Raw genomic sequence first — 20,791 nt, 5'->3', positions numbered from 1 at the left:
CTCCACTACCACGAGGTGGGCCTTGGCAGAGCACACCCTTGCCAGGCACACCCACCCACTCAAGATGCCTTGCACACGTCCTCCCCTCACAAACACACATACACACTGAAACACAACCACACACCCTAAGTTTTCACACACCCACATACACATGTATATACTCAGACCCTCACACACTCCCAACTTCACATACTGAAACCCTCACACATGCCCACACACACTAGTGCCCACACACCCACACCCTCCAACACACATCTGACACCACACAGACACACACACACACCATGTACACACACACATGCCAGGTACACATAACATGCACACCCACTCCAAGCACACTCACCATATACACGCAAACTTGTAACCCTCTATCACAACTACCCGCTCACACCATATACACACTCACAATGCAAACACACTCCATTCATACACACAGCACTTGTCCTGAGATCTGTCTGCACCTACTGCCGGGATCACTGACAACAGCCCCCAGGGAGCCTGGTGAGTTACAGGACAGAACAGTCTCTCCCTCTGGGCCTTTCTAAACATGTTGAGAGTTTTTATGATGAAGTGACATTACATTGTGTCAAATGCTTCTCTTGCATTCTGAAATTATCTTGGTAATTTTTACCTTTTTATCTTACTATGTGATGTATCATGTTGATTTGTATAATTTGAAATATCCTTGCATCCCGTGAATAAATTATAGTTGGTTATACTTTACACTGTTATTCTATGTGCTGTTGCATTTGGTTTGGTAGTATTTTGTTGAGGATTATTGCACACAGGGTGGGGCAAATATAGGTCTACAATTGTGAGTACATGAAATGCGGAACTTAGTCTTACATTATTATTTAATATTGTATTATTTTTCACAAGAACAACTGCACACCTACTTTTTGCCCCAGCCTGTATGTTCACCTGGGGTATTTGTCTGTAGTTTTCTGTACTTCTGGTGTTTTTGTCTGATCTTTGTAAACAGGGTAATTGTGGCCTCATAGAATAATTTTTTAGGGTTTCTTATATTTTATGTAAATTTAAGAGAATTGTGTTTTTTAACATACAAAAGTTAGGAAATATCTCTTTATTTAAGAATCCATCCTCACAACAATGATATACTCAATTTAGGTGTGATAACACGTTAGGCTTATGTAATCTAAGAATCATTACCTTAATACAAACTTCTTTTTTAAAAAAAATAATTTATTTAATTGTTGTTCAAGTACAGTTTTCTGTCTTTTACTCCCATCCCAGACCACCCCCCTGTGCTCCTCACCTCCCTCCCATTTCCACCCCCTTTAGTTTTTGTCCATTTGTCCTTTATAATAGTTTCTGTGAATCCTTCCCCCTTTCCCCTGAAATTCCCTCCCCTTTCCCCCCTGGTCACTGTCAGCCTATTCTCTATTTCAGTGTCTTTGGTTATATTTTGCTTGCTTATTTGTTTTGTTGTTTAGCTTCCTGTTAAAGGTGGCATCATATGGTATTTGTCCTTCAACACCTCGCTTATTTCACTCAGCATAATGCTTTCCAGTTCCATCCATGATGTTGCAAAAGGTAGGAGCACCTTTCTATCTGCTGCATAGAATTCCATTGTGTAAATGTACCATAGTTTTTTGATCCATTCATTTACTGATGGGCACCTAGGTTGCTTCCAACTCTTGGCTATTATAAATTGTGCTGCTATGAACATTGGGGTGCATAGGTTCTTTTGGATTGGTGTTTCAGGGTTCTTAGGATATACTCCTAACAGTGGAATTGCTGGGTCAAAAGGCAGATTCATTTTTAGTTTTCTTGGAAAACTCCATACTGTTTTCCATAGTGGTTGTACCAGTCTGCAATCCCACCAACAGTGAACTAGGATCCCCTTTTCCCCAAAACCTCTCCAACACTTGTTTGTTGCTTTCTTTATGATGGCCATTCTGACTGGTGTGAAGTGGTATCTCATTGTGGTTTTACTTTGTATCTCTCTGACAGCTAGTGATATTGAGTATCTTTTTGTGTGTCTCTGGATCCTCTGTATGTCCTCCTTGGAGAAGTTATTTAGTTGTTTTTAAAAAATTGGTGGAATTCATACTTGAAGACTTCCAGTTGTGGGCTGTTTTTGGTTGGAAGGTTTTTAAATGCTTTAATTTCACTACTTGTTATTGGTTTGTTCAAGCTATCTTGTCTTTTTTATATCTGACAAAATAGACTTCATTGTTTTTAAATTTAGTCCTGTTGGTGTTTATTCCCCTTATACCCTCTTCCACTCCCACTCACCTCCAACCCCCTCCACAATCACCACACTGGCATCTATGCCCATGAGTTCTTTTTCAGTTTTGCTCTATCCCTCCATTTCCTAACCCACCCCCTTCTCCCCCCAGAGCTGTCAGCCAGCTCTCTATCTATAAGTCTGTCTATATTTTGCTTGTTAGTTCAGTTGGTTCATTAGATTCCATATATGAGTGAAATCCTGTGGTCCTTGTCTTTCTCTGACTGGCTTATTTCACTAAACATGATAATCTCCAGGTCTATTGCAACAGCATGGATGGGTCTATCTTGTCTTGATTAAGTCTTGGTGGATTTGAATACTTCTAGGAATTTATACATTTCTCTTCAGTTGTCCAAAATGTTGCTGTGAAATATTTCATAATTGTTTATTATTATTATTAATTTAATTTCTATTATATAACTACAACTCTATTATAGTTTTGATTTTATTTAAATTTTCCTTTGTTNTCACTAAACATGATAATCTCCAGGTCTATTGCAACAGCATGGATGGGTCTATCTTGTCTTGATTAAGTCTTGGTGGATTTGAATACTTCTAGGAATTTATACATTTCTCTTCAGTTGTCCAAAATGTTGCTGTGAAATATTTCATAATTGTTTATTATTATTATTATTAATTTAATTTCTATTATATAACTACAACTCTGTTATAGTTTTGATTTTATTTAAATTTTCCTTTGTTTCTTTAAAAGGGCTGTAGATTCTCAGTTTTTCAAAAGGAGTGTATCAATTGTATATATTATTTTCTATCATCTATTTTATTTCTACTGTAATATTATTTGTTTTCAAAATATATTGTATTGATTATGGTATTACAGTTGTCCCATTGTTTTCTCCCTTTTATTCCATTCTGGCCTGCACCCCCCTATCATCATTCTCCTCTCTTTAGTTCATGTCCATGGGTCATATATATAAGTTCTTTGGCTTATTTATTTCCTGTACTATTCTTAACCTCCTCCTGTCTGTTTTGTACCTACCATTTATGCTTCTTGTTCCATGTGCACTTTCCCCATTTCTCCCTGCTTCCCCTCTCCACCGATAACCCTCCATGTGATCTCCATTTCTGTGATTCTCTTCCTATTCTAATTGTTTGCTTAGTTTTTTTTTTTAGGTTAGGTTGTTGATAGTTGTGAATTTGCTGTCATTTTACTGCTCATATTTTTTATTATCTTTTTTCTCTTAGACAAGTCCCTTTAACATTTCACATAATAAGGGCTTGGTGATGATGAATTCCTCTAACTTGACCTTATCTAGGAAGCACTTTATCTGCCCTTTCATTCTAAAGGATAATATTGCTGGACAGAGTAATCTTGGATGTAGGTTCTTGCCTTTCATGACTTGGAATACTTCTTTCCAGCCCCTTCTTGCCTGCAAGGTTTCTTCTGACAAATCAGCTGATAGTCTTATGGGAACTCCTTTGTAGGTAACTATCTCTCCTTTCCTCTTGCTGCTTTTAAGATTCTCTTCTTTAATTTGGGTAATGTAATTAGGATGTGCCTTGGTGTGTGCTTACTTGGGTCCAACTTTTTGGGACACTCAGCTTCCTGGAGTTTTTAAAAGTCTATGTCCTTTGCCAGACTGGGGAAGTTTTACTTAATTATTTTTTTCAATAAGTTTTCCATTTCTTGCTCTTCCTCTTCTCCTTCTGGCACCCCTATGCTATTGATGTTGGAATGTTTAAAGTTGTTTCAAAGGTTCCTAAGCCTCTCCTGATTTTTTTTAAATTATTTTTTCTTCATTCTGTTCTGGTCAATGTTTATTTCTTTCTTCTGGTCGAAATTGTTGATTTGAGTCCCAGTTTCCTTCCCTGTACATTTTTCTTTATTTCACTTTGTATAGCCTTCACTTCTTCCTGTATTTGGCAACCATACTCAATCATTTCTGTGAGCAGCCTGATTACCAGTGTTTTGACCTCTGCATCTGGTAGCTTGGCTATCTGTTCATTGCTTAGGTCTATCATTTGAGCTTTGATGTGTTATTTCATTTGAGCTGTATTTTTTTTTTTTGTCAGTGCACCTTAGATATTTGCCAGGGAGGGTAACCCACATCTCTATTTTGTGGCACTGTATGTGGGGGAGGTGTCTGAAAGGGAAGAGTGTCACTTCCTCAGTTCTCAGCTGGCTTTCAGTCATTTCTTCCAGTTCCCACAAACAATGGGGCCTTTTTGGTGCTGATTCCCAGTGGCTGGGTTTCTGTATGTTCTAGGACCCTGTGGGTCTCTCCAACAAACTTTCTTGTCAGGCTGGGAGTTTCTCCCACCTCCACAGTTCCCACAGGTTTTTACATCCAGACATTTTGAGGGTTTGTTTCTCTGTGCTGGAACCTTGGGTTGCAATGGTCTGTCTTGCTCCCCAGTTGCTTCTCCTGGTTTTCTGCATGCAAATGTGGGACTCTCAGCCCACCAGTTGCCACCTTGCCTGGTGTTCTCTCCACCCAGGCTGCCCATCTTTGCCCTCATTCCAGTCTAAATGAGTGTTTCTTCTTTAACTACTTGATTGTTAGACTTCCACACAGTTCCTTTTCTGGCAGTTCTGGCAGTTGTTGTTTGTTTTTAAAGATTTTATTTATTTCTTTTTAGAGAGGGTGAAGGGAGGGTCAAAGAGAGAGAGAAACATCAATGAGTGGTTGCCTCTCGTATTACCCCAACCAAGCCACGCAGTCAAAGTTGTTATTTATTTTTCAATACATTTAAATCCTCGAGGGATACAGGATTACACAAATTCTGTGTCCAATGGCCTTAACAGGAAGGCTGCTTCAGAATTTAGCAGAAACCATGCCACTTGTTTCCATGAGCACGAGTTACCTTTCCCCAGGTGACTCTGGTTTTGTCTGGTTTACCACCAGGAGTCACTGTGTTGTTCTTTGCTTTGTACACACAAGCACATCTCTTGCCTAGACAGAATTCAGTTTCATCTTGAGCATAAACACCTTAAATTTTAAGAAGAGTTGTATGCTCCCTCTGGTCCCAGGGATTCCATTTATAGCCAGCCAAAATGGCCTTGGACCACAGCCTTCCAGACATATTTGTTGTTGTAAAAGTCCCATTACTGGCAGGCTCCACAGGCTTCAAGATGGCAAAAAAAGAAAAGTCAGATATTCTTGCTTTAAAAAAATAACATATTTAAAAATAGGATTACTATGCCAAGGAGCCCTGCTTAGACACCATTAGAGCAAAGACAGGTTTTTTTTTTCTCCTTGGCGCATAATTTCCCAGCGTTGTCCCTTCAACTGGAACTCTGCACAGTCATAATAATACAGTGATGCATCTGGAAATGCCAGTCACAACTTAGCGGGGAGACTTCTTGCTGCACTAGAAGAAAAAATAGTTAGGCAGAGATTCTGAGCAATTCAGTTTTTAAAATGTTTTCATGGCTCTCCCTACCCTATAATAACTAATGCTTTAAGTACTTCTGTAAACTTGTACATAAACCCACATTTTACTTTAGAACATATTTTAAATGTTAGGAGAAAAATTCATTACCTGTAACAAACATTAAAATTTTAAAACAAGTGAAACAAAATTTCTCCTGAGAAAAGCTTTCATATGCATCAAAATGGAGCACAAAGGAATAATGTGTGTGTTTGAACATAGTAGTATGAAAACTACTGCATACTAGATATGCAGGTAGCTAGGTCCATTTGTAAGGAGTCAGATATGGGGCCATCGTATTACAGAAGAACATTCCTTTAGTCACTGCTATTGTAAGTATTTGAAAAGTTTGTTTGAAAGCATAGGACAACTGAGTAATGCAGACAAATAAAAATGAGTGTCCACTTGAGCAGTATTTTGTTCATCTTGGCTAGTGACATGATGCAAAGCAGTTGGCAGTGGGCAGTGGCAAAGTCCCTTGAAGGGTCCTGACTTCGTTGTGAGGAAATGTAGGCTCTAGATGGAGAGATTAGACTTGCATCTGCTAAGTCTAGCTAGTTTGTTCATCTGTACAGTGAGGAGCTTGGATTAAATATTCTCTAAAGTGTTCCATTTTAACATGCTTTTGTCTAGGTCAACATGCTTTTAACCTATTTGTAGAGAGGCAACAGAGTTGAATTTTGAATTTGCAGCAAAAAATGACATTTTAAAAAACGATTTTATTTATTTATTTCCAGAGAGAGGGGAAGGGAGAGAGAAAGAGAGAGAGAAACATCTATGTGTGGTTGCCCCTTACATGCCCCCCACTGGGGACCTGGCCAGCAACTTAGACATGTGCCCTGACTGGGAATTGAACTTGAGACCATTTGGTTCACAGGCTGGCACTCAGTCCACTGAGCCATACCAGCCAGGGCAAAAATGATTTCTTTATTATTACTGAAAATAATAATATAAGGCTTGTTGATTCTGAGTTTTTTCCTAATATTTGTCTTCATGCTGTTCCAGGTTTTTCTGCTATACTAGATACACCTTCTGATTTCATCTACTGAAGCCACGTTAACCAATATTTTGTTGCCTGGAATACCTGTCTATGGGCACATAGCACCATTTCCCTCCTGGCTGGACTCCTGCTGAAGCTGATATCAACACTATGTAGACAGAAGGCAAAAATATCTAAATGGACATTCACAGGTAATGCCCTGTCGATAGAATAATGTGATCTATGGTGTTTGTAATAGATAAGCTACTGGTAAAAACTTCAACTGAAGTGAATTTTAGAATTGTGGTAATATCTGTGTGTTATTTTCTGTTATTATTCCAGTATCTGAATATAAAATACCACATAATATTTACTTCATCACTTGGAGAAAAGGTGCTGAATGTGATTCACAATGATCTGCCCAGACAAATGAGTGGATTTGAGGCATCTCCCAAATCAAGCCCTCCAGAAGCTTTGCTTCTGGCCTTCAGCCTAGTCTGTGACTTGGGTAAAGGGAGTTGTAGAAAGTCCGTGCAGTGATTTCAAATTGGTTTTGCTAACCAGGTTTGACTCATCCTGCCTTAAGTATGGAGTAAGACAACATCTTGAGTGAAATTCCAAAGAACGTGGTGAATGATCAACTGAAAAGCAGGTAAACTTTTCATGGAAAGAATCACTTTCCTATTACATCAACACTTCCTAAACTAAAGTAATGTAACTGTGTAGCAGGAAAGCAGCCACTTACCATATAGATATTTTCCTACATAGACTATATCTGTTTCTAACTCTTTCATCCCTAACAATCTCTAAATAAATATGAAATCTTCTCTTTAGATTTTGTCTCGATTTTCTGAGGTCCCTAAACTGGCTAAGTTGTCGCCTCTGCAGCTGACTGCTGTATGTCTGCGTCTCCCCAGAGTTGGATTCTGGTGTGTTTCCATTGAAGATGATTGCTGATGGTAAAGTGACATTTTGGATTTTTACTCTTTCCCCTTCAATGAGGGTTGTAACAGTGCTTTTGTTGAAGTAGGTATGTGTTGAAGCCCTTCCTGTTCTGGGAGTGCTAGTGACATGAAACAGATACTGGGTCCCTCCAAAGTTTCCTGTGCCAGGGTCAGACAGTAGAACTTCTGAAAGGCACAAAAACTCCCCCTTACAGTAGGTATTTTTATCTTGAAAAGTCCTTGATCCTTTGGAAGAAATTGTACAACAGGTGGATTTATTTTAAATTAGAGGAACAAAATGAGATTTATTCACTTGAACCAATGCTCCTTGGTTTAAGTGAGTTGATCTTATCCACAAGTTTTTTAATTTCTGTTTATACTTACCTTTTTTCCATTTAAAATTTTTATTGATGTGACATTGGTTTATAACATTATGTAAGTTTCAGGTATGCAACATTATAATTTGACATCTGTGTATATCACGTTGCACTCACAAGCAAAGTTCAGTTTCCATCTATCACTGTGCAGTTGGCTTCCTTTGCCCATTCTGTCCCTCTGCCGCCCACTTCGCCATTGATCTGTTGTCTGCCTCTGTGAGTAGGTTTTTGTCTTTCATTTTGTTTGTTGGTTTTGTCTTAGTATTCCATATGTAAGTGAATGATTTGGTACTTGTCCTTTTCCATCTAACTCATGTCACTTAGCATAACCCTAAGGTCCATTTATGTTGTTGCAAATGGTAGAATTTCATCTTTTTTGTGGTTGAGTAGTATTCTATTTCAATCTTAGTAATGTTTTTGTGGGTAAAATTTTTATTAAGGAATACTGTCTGGTAATTTTCACCCTTGTGTCTTATCTATAGTCCCTCCCCTCTTCAGTTGGATGAATTTATATCTGGGTTGTTTAAACCATCTGTGTTGCTTTGACACTCTAATATTCAGTGGTCAGCAGGGCAGCAGTGACTCTCTGGTTGTTGTTGTTAGATACTTCCCTGCTGTGAATTCTTTTTATTTACCTTTGAATTTTAACATAAATTATGGCTCTCTTGTTCTAAGAAGTTAACTGCTAACTTTGGTAATAAGTACTTGACAGTATCATGATTACATTTATTATAAATCTAAGTGAGTATGAATACATACTTTGTATTAACTCCTTTAGACTTCCAGCCAAGATGGAGGTGTAGGTAGACCCACTGTGCCTCCTTGTACAACCAAAATAAGGACAACAAAAATTTAGAAACAAAATAACAACCAGAACTGACAGAAAATTGAACTGTATGGAAGTTGGGCAGCCAAGGAGCTGAAATAGACACATTCATCCAGACCAGTAGGCGGGGTTGATTTGGGTGGCTGAGCAGAGAGGGGTTGAGGCACAAGAAGCCGTGACAGGGGTGCGCAAGGTACCCTGGGCACCAAAGACGGCAGCGAGCGGACCAGGGGAGCCCAGGCAGCGGTTGGAAGACCCTGGGCGCAGGGTGGCAATGGGAAGACCCAGCAAGGGGGTGAGTGTGAAGCGAGGCACTACACGCAAGGCAGCTGGCTGACTGGGTAGTCCCACATTCACATGCACATAACTGGGGAGTGAGACAGACCTTGCAATCCAGGGCACCAGCACTAGGAAATAAAACCTCAAAATACTGATTGAAAACACCTGTAGGGGTTGGTGCACAGAAAGAGACTCCCAGCCTCACAGGAGTGTTTGTTGGAGAGACCCACAGGGTCCTAGAACATACACAAGCCAACCCACCCAGGAACTAGCACCAGAAGGGCCCAGTTTGCTTGGGGGAAGTGGTGGAAAAGACAGGTCCAACAGGGAGCAGAGCAAGCGCCATTGTTCCCTCTCAGACTCCACCCCCATACATAGTGTCACAACCCAGCAACTAGGTTGCCCCGCCCTGGTGAACACCTAAGGCTCCACCCCTCATACATAACAGGCACCTCAAGAAAAAAAATGGCTAAAACAGAACAGATCAAAGCTCCAGAAGTAATACAACTAAGCTTCCAAGAGATAGCCAGTCTATCAGATGCACAGTTCAAAGCACTGGTGATCAAGGTGCTCACAGAATTGGTTGAATTTGGCTGCAAATTAGATGAAAAAGATGAAGGCTACACTAAGTGAAATTAAGGAAAATGCACAGGAAACCAATAGTGGTGGAAAGGAAACTGGTACTCAAATCAATGGAGTGGACCAGAAGAAAGAAAGAAACAACCAAACAGAAAACATTGAGGAAACAAGAATTCAAAAAAATGAGGAGAGGCTTAGGAACCTCCAGGACATCTTGAAATGTTCCAACATCCAAATTATAGGGGTACCAGAAGGGGAAGAGGAAGAGAAACACGTGGAAAACTTATTTGAACAAATAATAAAGGAGAACTTCCCCAATCTGGCAAAGAAAATAGACTTCCAGTAAGTCCAGGAAGCTCGGAGAGTCCCAAAGAAGTTGGACCCAAGGAGCAACACACCAAGGCACATCGTAATTACATTACCCAAGATTAAAATGGAGGAGAGAATTCTAGAAGCAGTAAGAGATAAGGGGACAGTCACTTACAAAGGAGTTCCCATTAGACTGTCAGCTGATTTATCAAAAGAGACCTTGAAGGCAGAAGGGGTTGGAAAGAAGTATGCCAAGTCATGAAAGGCAAGGACCTACATCCAAGATTGCTCTATCCAGCAAAGCTTTCATTTAGAATGGAAGGACAGATAAAGTGTTCTCAGATAAGGTCAAGTTCAAGGAGTTCATCACCATCAAGCCTTATTACATGAAATGTTAAAGGGACTTATCTAAGAAAAAGAAGATAAAAAACATGTACAGTAAAATGACATCAAACTCAGAATTCTTAACAACCACACCTACAACAAAAAGAAAAGCAAACTAAGCAAACAACTAGAACAGGAACAGAACCACAAAAGTGGAGATCACATGGAGGGTTAGCAACAGGGGAGTTGGAGGAGAAGGGGGGAGAAGTTACAGAGAATAAGTAGCATAGATGATAAGTAGAAAATAGGCAGTTGGAGGGCAAGAATAGTATGGGAAATGTAGAAGCTAAAGAACTTATAACACATGGACATGAACTGAAGGTGGGGAATGTAGGTGGGAGACGGTGTGCAGGGTGGAGGGTAATGAAGGGAGGGAAATGGGACAACTATAATAGCATAATCAATAAAATATATTTAAAAATATATAACTCCTGTATCATTGGATAGTTATACATGTGTTATCCTTATTTTATTTTTCATTTGTTTTCTTGTTTCAGTTGGACAATTCTTGCTTTTAAAGAGAAAAACAAAGATGAAGGGATTGAGAGGTCCACATTAGTAGTTATAAAATAGTCATGGGGATTTGAAGTACAGCGTGCAGAATATAGTCAGTAATGTAATAGGTAGGTATGAGTGTCAAGTGGGTACTGAAAATATCAGGGGGACCACTTTGTAAAGTATACGACTGATTACTATGCTGGGCACGTGGAATTAATACAAAATGATATTGAAAGTATAATTGAAAAAATTAAAATATAAAAAAATTAAAAACAATGGAATGCTTCCATATTGAAAGGATTTGCTTTCTTACATCTCTGTCTACCTAGTTTCCTCTACTGCCTTATTAGCTTTCTTGTACAGTTGACCCTCAAACTGTGGGGATTAGGGGCACAGACCCTCTCCTTGCACAATAAAAAATCTGTGTATAACTTTCACTCCCCCAAAACTTAATTAAAGTTATCCCTTGGTATTTATGGGTGATTGGTTCCAGGAGTCCCTGCAGATACCACCCCCCAAAAAAAATCCAAGAGTGCCCAAGTCCTTTAAATAAAATGACATAGGATGATACATCCAGTTGGCCTTCTGCATCTGCAGATTCCCAACCATGGATTGAAAATACTGTTTCGATCTGCAGTTGGTTGAATCTGCAGATGTAAAATCTGGGGATATGGCTGGCTGTTTGTATATTTACTGAAAAAAATCTGCAAATCAGTGAACCCATGTAGTTCACACTCACACTGTTCAACAATCAACTGTACATCCTTACAGAGCAGAATGTCTATAGACAAATATAGCATATACATTCTTTTTTTTAAGGGGAGGTTTTTTTAAAGATTTAATTTATTTATCTTTAGAGGTGAAAGGAAGGAGAGAGGGACATAAATATCAATGTATGGTTGCCTCTCATGCGTCCCCTGCTGGGAACTGGCCTGCAACCCAGGCATGTGCCCTGACTGGGAATCGAACCATGATCCTCTGGTTCACAGGCCTGCACTCAATCCACTGAGTTACACCAACCAGGGCAGCATATACATTCTTTTTAAAAAATATTTTATTTATTTATCTTGAGAGGGGAAGGGAAGGAGAGAGGGAGAGAAATATCAATGTATGGTCGCCTCTGCCAAGGACACACAATGTATCATGGGTTCCCTGCTGGGAAGTGGCCTGCAACCCAAGCATGTGCCCTGACTGGGAATCGAACTGTGATCCTCTGGTTCACAGGCCTGTGCTCAGTCCATTGAGCTACACCAGCCAGGACCAGCATATACATTCTTATTTCTTCTTTTTCATACCAAAATCTGATTTGCTTTTACAAACTTTTTTGGTTGATTAGTTACCATACTTCCCATTTTGTCCAAATCTGCTTTATCTGTGTTTTCTTTACATGGTTCTAGTACCCCAAATAGCATTATTTAGTATAGGTTAAAGAAATAATTTTAGTTTTTCCTCTATTGAAGCATTTGAAGTATATATCTATTCCTTTCATCAAGGGTGTTATAAACCTATCATTGTCATTCAGCTGCAGCTTCCAGAATGGTCTCTTTGCCTTGAGTCTCAGTCAGTCCTTTATTTTGTTCCAGTAATTATATGGAAACATGAGTCTGATCTTAGTACACTTTGGCATCAAAAACACCAGGCTTTGCATGCTTCCTTTTCTTTGTTTATTATGGTGTTCCCTCCCCATTTCTGCTCTCCTGGTCTTTTGCACTGGTGAACCTGCAGATGCTCTTTAAATTCCAGCTTAAATGTCCTCTGTGAGCAGAAAGAAAGAAGGAGCTCCTACCTTTTGCAACAGCATGGATGGAACTGGAACGCATTATGCTGAATGAAATAAGCCAGGTGTTGAAGGACAAATACCATATGATCTCACCTTTAACAGGAAGCTAAACAACAAAACAAACAAGCAAGCAAAATATAACTGAAGACACTGAAATAGAGAACAGGCTGACAATGACCAGAAGGGAGGGAATTTCAGGGGAAATAGGGGAGGGATTTAGAGGAACATATATAAAGGATATATGAACAACAACTGAGAAGGGTGGAAATGGGAGGGAGCGGGGGAGCATGGGGGGTGGGATGGGATGGGATGGGAGTAGTGGACAGAATACTGTACTTAAAAAATAATTAAATAATTTAAAAAAATGTCCTCTGTGAAACCTCTGTGGACTTTTGTCAAGCAAAATTCATTGCTCTTCTTTTTGTGTTCTCATAGCCCTTTCTAAATCCCTCTAGTTTTCCCTAGCACACTTCAGTGAATGATAGAAGCAAGCAAGAATGAATCAACCAGCTTTTTGACTAATACTCTTTCTTATTTCTCTTGTGATTTAGCAATTGTATTTGAACTTGAGATGTACATATAGGGCATCATCAATACTTGTAATTCAGATAATTATTCCTGATTTTAAGAATCATTTGCATGCTCTTTCCATACAGGTATTGGAGAATGTTTCTTATTATCTGCCTCCTTTTCTATAGCATATTTGTTAGAAACATCACATACATTTTACAAACATGAATTGAATCATCTGCATGCCTTCAGATGGACTCAATATTGTATGTATGGGTCACTGATATCTTCTTGATGTATACAAGTTAGACATTTTGTCTGTATGTCTATTCCATTTATACCATTTACAATGTACCATATATATTACCTGTAATGTGTGTGAATATATGTCATGAAATGATCTCACCTTTGGCTCTTTTATGAACTTGAACAAAATACTTCCATCCTATTTATATTGGGGATGATAATGCTGCCTACTTCATAGCAGTGTTGTGAGGCTCAAATGAGACAATACATGCAAATTGTTAACAATGGTAGACATACACAGTAAATGTGGCACATAAGAGGCATTCTGTACATTCGCATATAGTACAGGAGTGTTAATCCCCAACTCTGTTTCACAGCAGCACTGACAGGTTGCTCTTGATCCTAAACTGAGTGCTACAGAAAGCCCTCTAGCTGACAAGAAGGTTCCAAAGAGCAAGCGTGTTACACAGATGTCCACAGATGCCCACCAGACTCTGCAAGGGCCGCCTGGCCTCCCAGCCTGTGATGTCACTGTGTGGGTGGTCATAAAAAATGGAAATGTCATCCCTGTGTTGGGTACTTGGGTTAGGGAATGAGCAATTCAGCTAGTGTTTAGCAGTAGAGAAGAAATTAGGTTTTCTTTCCCACTCTAGTCAAAATAAAATTGATTCATATTTATGCAGTAATTAGAAATTGATTTTGCCTCAAACTTTAAAATTCAGGGTTTATCCTAAGTGAGAAGTTTAAAAAATATAACATGAAAAATGACATAAATAATCTATGTCAGTGTGTGTTATGCAAATGACATTATTTGTTGTTTTGAAAATTTTAGGTAAATAACAGAGCTATTGTTCCTAAATGTTACTGTCTTATGACATAGTCTTGGATATATATCTATATATATAATATATGTAAATATAAAAATATATATTATGTAAATATATTATATATAATATATAAATACATATAATATACAACATATAGTATATATTATATAAATATATATAATTTTTTTCTGTAAAGATGATTAATTTGTATCATTTAGATAGTTTTAAATGTAACTAATATAAAGCTATAGTTTTTTGAAAGTAGATGATAAATATTATTGATGATTATATTGGACCACAGATTTTCTTGATTATTTTAAACAATTTCCTCAGCAAGGATTTTCTCTATTTCCATTTTCAAAGTATGAGGCTAATCAGAATAGGCTATTGACCATGGAATTCAGAAGTCTGATTTCCATATGGATCACAATATGAAAGAAAAAGATTTTGTGCTTTTTGCTTTCAGAGATTCCTGTAAACATTTGCTTCCAGTATCAGAGTTACTGGGTAGACTTTACCTACTTCATAGTAAGAGATTTATCATCCCCATCTTCCCACTTCTAAAAAAGGGAAAAACTTTTCTCCAAGTCCTAGAAATAAAGCTGTCACAGATATGCTGAAGAAATTCATTCATGGAACTAAATTATACTTCTATAATTCTAGCAAAAACTACAGCTCAATCCTCCTTGTCTCTTCTTTTTAAGACTTTGCATTTGAAGATTTCCTTAAATTTTTAGATGAATGTTTTTACAAGAGCCATGGCCTTTCTAAGTGTGAAGGTTAAACAAAAAAGACATTAGTTATATTTTCTCTGGTGTATTTTCAGTTAATATGAATTAAAGTTCTCTCATCTAAGAAGTGTCAAGTCCACTTTATGGTCCTTTTATGGTTTCTGTCCATCTTGTGGTTCTTTTCCATCAGTTTTATGTGTAAATTGAACCATCTTCACTTATTTTTCTTTTAGGATGGATAAGAAATGTTCTTGGTGATAGGGTTTCAACTTAAATAGATGTGGTTATACTGTTAGTAAAGAGCTGACTTTTAAAACAACTGAGAAATCCATGATAATAGTCACAGAGCACCGACAGGGAGAAAGATGGATGTCCCTGAGCCTTTGGCTAAAGCCGCCTCTGACTCCTAATTGTTCTTGGAGTGCCATGTCTTCAGCTCTCTCCTCATACGTATCTCACTTCCTGATTTATTTTGTACTTATTTCTCTTATGCATCCCTGCTAAAACTCTACCTGCTTTGAGGCTATAGGTTGTTTTCGATGTGTCGTTATCTTCTTCCCCAGAGTGCAGTTAGTCTCTTTAATTAGAGGCACTCAGTAAATATTCAGTATTTATTGAACAAGTGAAGTTAGGATCTTCCCACACCTTGCCTTTAGACATTAGTCACTAAAAGTTTATTTTAAATCCCAGTGCTATTTTAGGATTTCAAAAACCCCATCAAACTGTGTTCTCTAAAAGTCTGGCTTTGCTGATTGACTGCTGTTTCCACCCATCCTGGTTTGTCTCAGTCAGGATTACCCGGAGCTGCATTATCCGGGCCTAATTAATACTGTGGGCACATTCGCTCTCAGAATATAAACAACCTGGGCATGGCTCCTGCATGTGGTGATGTAGTCCTCTTCAGAAAAGGGGCAAAGAGCTCCTGCCAATTGGTTCTTGACCCTCCTGGTAGACCTTCAACAAATTCTTATATTGAGGCTTAGCTTGTCACTGAGCCAGGGTGTTGAGAACTCTGAGTTAGCATTTGAGATGCAGTTTATCCAGACTACTTTCTTCATGACCACCTTTCTTGCTGTGTATGTAGACCTGACTGTGTCACTAGTCACTTATTCAACCTGATTGGAAAGAATGGATAGTGCCATTCTACTCCTTTGCAATAAAGGATAACTAGGGTTGATTTTATTGTATTTCTTAATGGCAATGTAGCTTAAAGATGGACATTTGCCATTTATTTCATTTCAAAATCAAAGACTGTGCCAATTAGGCTAAATAATTTCTTCAGTTGTCTGGGCATTATACCACTTCGGGCCACACTTTGAAGCAGAGATTTTAAGAAAGAAGGGAGGGCAGTAGGTAACCTGAAAGCATCTTTGCAATGCATTATTTTGAAATTTAGTATAGCTATTATTAAGTTATACTGTATTTAGCATATACTTGTCTTGGTGTTTTAAATATTCATAATAAATAGATTTTTTTCCTTTTGAAGGAAAATCTTTAACTCTCGTCACTGGCATGAAGCCAGAAATAGTAATTTATTGTTCTAATTAATTAGCTTTAAAATACATTTATATTGATCAGACTTGCAATGAATTAATTGCACATTATGGTGAAAAGTTTAGCATGTGTTTCAGGCAGATTGATGGACTGTAGTAAAAGTCATTTTTCTCTAATCATGGAATATTGGTATGAGATTTGGAAAAACTGCCAATGAAGGTTTTTTCTGTTTTATTTTCAGGCATTTGACTATGAACAAAGGAGACACTGGCAACCAAAGGTATATGATACATCAGTGATCTATACTTTGATTTTTTTCACTAGACTCATAAAGGGTTTTTCAGTATTCATGTTGAATTGTGAAGTTGGACCTTCATTAAAAATCCATAATATTTATATTCAAAATTGCACAAATTTTGTTGAGGTTGAATGTTTTGTTTTGTTGAACAGATTAGCATTAGATCAATTATAAAATAATGTAGCATTTTAAAATTTACCATTACTTTATATAAAATGTTCTATAAAGATATTTTAAGGCATTTTGTGTTAAGAAATAATATTCAGTTATGATTTCTTTACATATGTCAAAGAAGCAACACTCATCAATATTTTAAGAACTATATTAAAAAATAAGCATTTATTTTGTATCCCATTTTCCAAGCTATCTGAAAGAAATCAGGGGTGATCGAGGTCAGAACACCTGCAAATACCTGTCATGGACTTCGAGTTTCCTGAACCCATGCCAGTGGAAACTCTCAAGGAGCTGAGAAGGGCTGATCATGTGTCCTATAAGCCCACAGTGGTGATTACTTTTGAGGTTTGCAGAGTCATCCCTAGCCATGCTTCCTGTCTGTGCTCTTGGCAACAGAGAACAATCATCTCTCCCCTCCCATTGTTAATATACATAGGAAAGTCACTAATGGGAATTGGTTTTAATATCTATTCTTGTGAACACATTGCTATAACATTGATACAAGCTAACATGTCTTTTATGTATCTTCTCTCAAATATGCTGACAGAGATTGAATTTTAGATACATGTGCTTTTGTTAGGGGCGAGTGTCATAAATTTTAGAGCAGGGCTGAGGTTAAGCAAAGGACAGATATAATGTTCCCTAAAATATATAAAGAATCTCTTAACTCAAGGGTATCACTAGTTAGCCCACCGTGGGGAAAAAGGTAAATATTCAACAAAATCAAGAGTTTGGATATGAGTTAAAAATTCAGTGTGTTCAGATATGCCAGGAACACAGCAAGGAGTGTCACAAACAAGAACTACCACGGTTCATGTTTCCCAGATACTGGCTGTACTGCTCAGGGTGGGACTGGGATGCGGCACCTGCACCACATGGGGAAGGGGCCCAGAGTCCTCTCTTCCCAGCCAGGTCACATGGGACTCATCCAGCAAGGCCTTTCATTTGAGAGCATCAGATTTTGGCTGTAAGCCTTTTGTGGGTGGGGCAGAGTAAGAGAGAGCACACTCAACACTGGGGGTGCTGTGCAAACCCAAACGTGGATGAAAAGGGTTGATCCAAGGATCGCACTGGTCCACCAGAACACTGGAGACTGCAGAAAGAATACTGGTGAAGGGCTCTGTAATTGTTAGTCTGATAACTAGCATTAGTAGATGGACATTTTTCCTCTACCTATTTTCTTTGTAGTAAATTAGACTGTTGATAAAGGGTAAAAGCAAACATGGGAGTTTTTTCTTTTGTCCTTTTGAGAAAATGAAAAAGGAAATACTATTGAAATACTAAAAAGAACAGACTCCTGTGAGTTTTTCGGCCCTACAGTAGCAACCTGGCAGGCTGAATGTAAAGATTGAAGTCGCAGTCAGCAGCTAGAATGTGGAAACCATTATGAAAAGGTTTTTGTTTTTTATGATGAGAGAAAAAGTTTAATCTCTACTTTCAAGGAGACCACTTGACCTTTTCTTCCTTAGACCAAGCACTAGACATTTCATTCCAGTTCCTGCTAAGCAGGATGACCTGAAGAAAAACACCCCACCTTCCTGACCCAGACATCAATCCTCTGAAGGGGGGGTAGAGGAGGAAAATTTCATTAAAATGATGGTTTTTAATGGGAACCAGAGATATGGTTATAATTATATAGCCTGACACAGAAAACTGTGAGTGATCAGGAGTTGAAAGATTACAAAATAATGGGGTAACACTGGGTATAGAAGAACAGCTGTTCCAGAACCTCAGCAGGCAGGCTAATATGGCCTCTCCCTGTGATTCTGTCTGTGGTCACCCCTGGAGTCCATCTTTCCAGGGCCAAAGCCATCTCTGTCCCCACCGCCCTGGCCCCCTCAGAAGCCCCCATGGTCCCTGCCTTGGCCTTGGTAGCCAACCTTATCATAGCCTCCTCTGCCACTGTGATGATCATCTCCATAGCTACCCCCCATATGAGAGCCTCCTGGTCTCCTTCCCGGGCCATCTGAGGTAGGGGTCTTACACTGGTTGCATTCATTCCTCCAAGAGAAGTTCATGTTCTCGCATGTAGAATTAGGACACCTCTAGCCCCCAGCTCACTGCTGTCCTACACTGCCACCACCTCCCCTGAGGAATCCTCCCCAGCCACCACCACTACTGGCACCACCTCCATAGCCTCCATGGCTCATGGGTCCTCCTCACCCTCAGCCTCAACAACCATTGCCATCACTCTGATTAAAATGTGCTCACTGAGTAGCAGATGAAACCATAATAGGATTCCCAGAGAATTCTTTACCATCAGACCAGTCAATAGCTGCTTTAGCAGAAGGTGGGTAATCAAATGGTACTGTTGCCTCTCACTTCAGCTTGCCTATTTCCCTGACTGTGTGCAGATTAATCATGGACTAATTCTTATTTGTCTTACTAATATCAATCTGCTTGAAGTGATCACCCACAGACTCAATTGCAAGATTCTCTCCCAGTCCTTGCACAAAGATAGTGTTGTTGTCTGAATTGCCCTGTTCAGAGTCATGATGTGATCCTCGGTCCCAAGGGCTACGAAATTTATTGAAGCTACCTCGGTCACTTCCACCCATGCTGCCTCTGTCTCCACGGTCACCTCCATGACCTCTGGGTTCATAGCCACCACTGTTGTGGTTGTAACTGCTGCCACTGTCCCAGCCTCATCCCCTACGGTCCTGCTGGCCTCCCCCATAGCCACTGCCACCACTACCACCACTCTGGCCCTGAATGCCATAACTGCCACTACTGCTGCCACTACTCATGGAGGACTGATCTTGACCATAGAGTTACCTCCACCACCCCCACCACCACCTCCATTGCTGCTGTTGTACTGGTTCTGCTGTCCATAGCCCTGAGAAGGATTATAGGAGCTTTGCTGCTGACCATAGCTAGGATGCTGTCCACCATAGCCAGACTGCTGACCATAGCCCCCACTCAGGGGCTGCCCATAGTTGCTGCTCTGAAAACTGCTACTGTAACTTCCAGAGATGCTGCTAGGAGCTGGCTGTTGGCAATAGCCAGGGTAGGACTGCTGTGCATAAGAACTCTGGCCACCACCATAGCCACCAGCTGAGTCATATCCTTCCCTGGGGAGCTGACTGAATGCCAGAGCCTGTGTTCTGGGTCTGTCCATAAGAACTGTAGGTGCTCTGGCCACAGCCTGAAGTGTCCCCTGACTGGCTGTAGCCGCAATAACCCTACTGTCCATAGAGATGATTGCTCTGTTGGGAATAACCCTGACCAGACTAGGTGGGGTAGGCCCCATAGCTTAGGTATGCTTGTTGGGTGTAGTTGTTTGAGGCCGTGTTGGCACACATGCACACTGGCTGACTCACGACAAGACTCAAACACTCCAGTGCATTGATGCCTCAAGTACTGAGCAGCCCATTATGAAAAGTTTTGAGGCCCTAGGAGGTGTGCAGCTCTTTCTGCCATTACAGCTCTGAGAGGAACAGGAATGGCTCCTCTTGTTCACAGGGAATTCAAACTGCTGCACTAATTCTTTCAGCTGATTCACCTAAAATTCTTCAATCTTCTCACATTTGTCTTGGTAGAATGAAAGTGAGGTAGTTGATTGATATATAAACTGTATTACTGTAGGAGTGCCAATTCAGTTCAGTTCTGGTGGTTTGAAATGACGAGCATTCTAATGTAGTGGTCAAGTGCAGAGGCTGTGGGGTGGGACTGAGGCAGGTTAATAAGGAGCTGGGACATTCCTTGGCTAGTAGAATGGGGAAACTGAGACAGATGGCTGAACATGTGGCCAAGCAATTTACAGCCAGATAATAAATCACAAGATGTTATCTTCCTTAGCCAAGGACACTGAGGAGCAAATGGTTCACATCTCACCTCCCTAGCTGGCAAGTGAGCAGCTTAAATCCCCCAAGTCAGGGGGAGAGAGAACAGAGACCCAGATGGTACCATAGTGTC

General features: G+C 39.6%; 2 pseudogenes; both read right to left on the bottom strand.

Annotated features, from left to right (window-relative positions):
- Positions 1-4,959: 4,959 nt before the first annotated feature.
- Positions 4,960-5,341, bottom strand: LOC118994043 (60S ribosomal protein L35a-like; annotated as a pseudogene).
- Positions 5,342-18,339: 12,998 nt separating this feature from the next.
- LOC118994091 (RNA-binding protein FUS-like) lies at positions 18,340-20,212 on the bottom strand (annotated as a pseudogene).
- Positions 20,213-20,791: the final 579 nt, after the last annotated feature.

Source organism: Sturnira hondurensis, unplaced genomic scaffold (genome assembly GCF_014824575.4).
Source record: "Sturnira hondurensis isolate 20B ecotype Veracruz unplaced genomic scaffold, ASM1482457v3 Scaffold0009087, whole genome shotgun sequence".
NCBI classification, from domain to species: domain Eukaryota; kingdom Metazoa; phylum Chordata; class Mammalia; order Chiroptera; family Phyllostomidae; genus Sturnira; species Sturnira hondurensis.
The sequence above is the reverse complement of the archived record's forward strand: the minus strand, read 5'-3'. Positions and strand labels throughout refer to the sequence as shown.